Raw genomic sequence first — 3,925 nt, forward strand, 5'->3', positions numbered from 1 at the left:
TCTTTTCAGTGTGCAGCGTGATGCCCACACTCCACAGCGGGAGGGCAGGTGTGTTTGAGGCTTAGCGCTCAATTGCTGAAAGTAATAGTTAAAAACCTAGGCATTTTATCAAAGATCAGCATTCATAATCCTGGCACCTTGAAGCACTCGGTGTATGACGCCAGTCGTTCGTTCGTCCGTCGCTCCGTGCCGCTGACAGCGCCCTCCGCAGGTGGTGTCGAGCGCTGGAACCTTAGCTTCAGCGTTGGGCGCTAGGTGGCTTAGATCCGCCGCTCCGCGATAGAGAAGCTCGTTGGAGAAACGCAAATGTTTATTTCGCCCACTAGGCGGCGCTAGCAGGCCTTTAGTGGGCTGCGGCCAGCCAGTCGGACACTGCGGGCCTCTGGGCTCCGCTCTGGGACATGGATGGGTATTGGGTATATGTGTGCCCCGAGCTGAGGGGAGAGAGGACGAAGATTTGATCACTGGTATATGGCATGTCAAACCAACAACCATTGATGTCCGGTTCATCACGTTCTTCCCGGTTTATCGGGTTCTTCGGATTCCTGATGGTGAGCTGAGGTCTGGGGCTCGGCTCCCTCCAGCTTCCGAGGTACGATAGTTGACAGCTGACCAGGATGGTTGGTATGGAGCAGCCGCAGCCAGCCAATGAGTAGGACGCATTCACTGCAACGGTCATGAGCAGACAAATGCCGGGTCTTGTGAGTATGCTGAACCTATAGCCTTCTAGAATCTAGCTGGCCTGATCTAGATTCTCCCGTCAGCTCGGAAACGCCTAATCGGACGGTGTTCGGTGGAGGTCTGCCTCGTCCTCCGCAACAAGGCTGCTTGGAGGGCATGCTCTGCCTTCGACAAGCCTTGCATTCGAAAAGTCCGGGTTCAAGTGAAAATGTCGGTTTAGGCATGGGCTAGGATTTATCCGCCTAATTTTCTCTCTTTTTACATTTCGATGGCAATCATGACCTAATCTAACCCTCGCCGGTCCATCTTTTTTCTACCAAGGATCCCGGCCGATGCCCGGGGGGATGGTTTGACCCTATCCCTGTTGTGGCTCTAATTAAAATAGAGGTTTGCGTAAAACGACCTTTTACGCTTTTCGGAATGCATCGTCTGGTGCGCAGTTGTAATGTCTCAGTTCAGTCAATGACCTCTCAGGTCAGGTACGGGGACCCGCAGTTGCTACTGTACACGAACCCCAACTTCAGCCGTCTGTCCTGTCCAGTAACAACCGATAACATTGATATCGACTGCCGGTACCTGTACAAGAGCAGCTGAGGTTTTCTGTGCGTGCCCTCTGACAGCTTATCGTTGTTCCCTGTGAGGGTGCTGGGACAATTTACTCGGGGTCGCTGTACAGTAGCAACTGCGGGTCCCCGTACCTACGACCAATAGGTCGGATCCTGCTTTTGACTAATATCTTCAAAGAAATGAGCGCAGAACATATATGAATATTTTGGCAACATCACGTTTTTCACGCCTCTCCGTGGCTAACGGAACACTTGATTCGATAAAAGTAAACGTGGGTGCTGACTGCTGACCTCAGGTCAAGGTCAAATCAAAGCCGGCCAGGCCAGGATGTTGGCCGAGGGAAAACATGCTGCACAGCATTCGTTCTGTCAGCTCATTCTGATGTCATCGATGCCTTTCTGTCATTCCCGATGCGGATTTAACTATTGTTCATCGTTATCGTTATTTTTATTAACGTTATTAACTAGCATTTATTTTTGTGTGTCATTGAAAACTACGGCGTATAGCATTAGCGCCAGCAAACGTGGCATATCTTGCTCAATTTTACCACGTCCCAATCCCGTGTAAAATTGGTTACCTCACTCCCAGGTCGCCTAAGATAGGTAAGTCACCTTGTTAAACCAAGAAATCGTTACCGAAAGCGCCCGCATTTTAAAAGCTCTGCTTTGTTCAACTTATATATCCCTCAGCTGACCAACCATTCGAATCGTATTCAGTCGGTGACACACCAGGGAAATAAGCTAAAATTAGAGCGCTCTATTTATTGCTCCCGCTACTTCACCGTCTCCCATAGGGTCCTGTGTTGAGCTGGTGTCGAGGCTCTAAAAATGACGCCGATTTTTGCACCCTTCTCACGAAAACCGCTCGGACCGCCTGGAAACCAATTGTTCCGCTCTAAAAATTTCATGATCGACGGGAAAATGAATGAGGAAAAGATTGGTCCTGAAATAATTCTGAACTCCCTGTAGAACATATCGAAATATGGCTGCAAACTAGGAGCATGTCAAAATCGACAAAACAATACAAATAAACTTACCGGGATTTTTTTATTTTCCATGCATCTGTGTATGAAATCAGTCGGTTTTTCGGAAAAATCATCTTCTGTTTAATAAATAATTCCACAATTGCAATCGAGAAAAAAAACATTTCCGCTGTGACAGCAGTTTTGGCATTGTGCCAGTAGTGTGGCGTGCGCGGTGCTGCGTGGTCGTCGGGACGGAGTTGTGAGTATTTTCGGTGTTTTAAATGGTTGATGGCCATTTGAACCAGCTTCATATTATTTCCTACAAATTTTTACATCAAATTATTGCTTTGAAAGACCATTGAAACCCCTTATCTCTTCATGAAGCACGATCATATTCATCGTCGACGAAAATGGCGCGGGACTCCATGTGCATTCCGATAGAAATAAATCGTAATCGACAATAAATAATACGTGAAGCGTTTCAGTTTTTTGGGATAACCGCCCAAACCACACCACCTACAGACACGATTCAACCACCAATCGACAGCTCTCGATCGTGGCTATGTGCGCGGCACATTTTTAATCGCATTTGCACCCCCCAAATAGCCAAACTCGGCCCCTCGACTATGTCGCCCGACGCTCCAGAGATGGCGCTGACTGTCTGCGTGACGTCAGCTCACACGACCGGCGATCGCCGATCATAAAACGTTTATGTCACCGCTGGACAACCAATTCCAGCGGCCTGTCTTGCTTTTGCCCTCTTGTTCTGAAAATTTGGTCAAGAAACATGGCGTATAACCTTCATTTAAAACCAAATTTGCTCCCAACCACTTCGCCGGAAAACACCGCAATACGCACCAGACCATGTCATCAAGCCGTGCAGATTACCAAGGCTTATTCAAAGCACCAATGTTTGAGTCGTTGATGGCTCAGTTGGTAGAGTGGCGGACTTCTGAGGTGTGGGTCGCTGGTTCGATTCCAGCTCGGGATGTTTTTAAAACGTACTTACATCTTTAGTTGCAGTACCCGGCCGCTAGGGTCGCGACCCCGTAGAGGTCGCTGCGGTCCTCACGTGACCGACCGGCCGCAGTCACGGGCCGGCGGCGGCGCAGTGTGGGGCGAGCGAGCGGAGGGGTTGGTGCGGTAACTGCGGTGCCGTCAGAGCGGCCGCTGCCGGACAGCGGGAATGCGGCATGATACTGACATGGGAAGGGGGGGGGGGGGGTAGGTAAATGGTGGATGGATGGATAAAGAAATGATGGAGGGGGAGAAGGAAGGGTAAGTGAGCAAATGATTGAGTCGGTGAGAGAACAAGTACAGAGGATGCAGCCGAAAGACGTTTTTAAAATGCACTTACAGCTTAGTTGCAGCACTCGGTCGCTACGAATAACTACATTACCGATCCTGAGTGGCGGGCGGGGGGGGGGGGGGGCGAGGTACCCAGAATTGGGATAGGTTGGTTACAGAATTCCACAAAATTTATGTTTAGTGGGGACGGGGAAGGGCACAGGGAAGGGCACGGGGACAGGACGGAGACGAAGACGGAGACAGAGATGTAGCGGCCAGCAGGAGCGGGGACGGAGAAGCGGGAGCGGGAATGGGAGCTGGGACGGGAACTGGGACGGAGATGGGGATGGAATCCGAGACGACACAGATACAGAGACAAAGGCAGAGAAGGAAGACGGAGACGGAAACAGAGCAGGCATGATTATA

This window comes from Amphibalanus amphitrite, unplaced genomic scaffold (assembly GCF_019059575.1).
Source record: "Amphibalanus amphitrite isolate SeventyFive unplaced genomic scaffold, NRLGWU_Aamphi_draft 000072F_arrow, whole genome shotgun sequence".
Classification (NCBI taxonomy): Eukaryota; Metazoa; Arthropoda; class Thecostraca; order Balanomorpha; family Balanidae; genus Amphibalanus; species Amphibalanus amphitrite.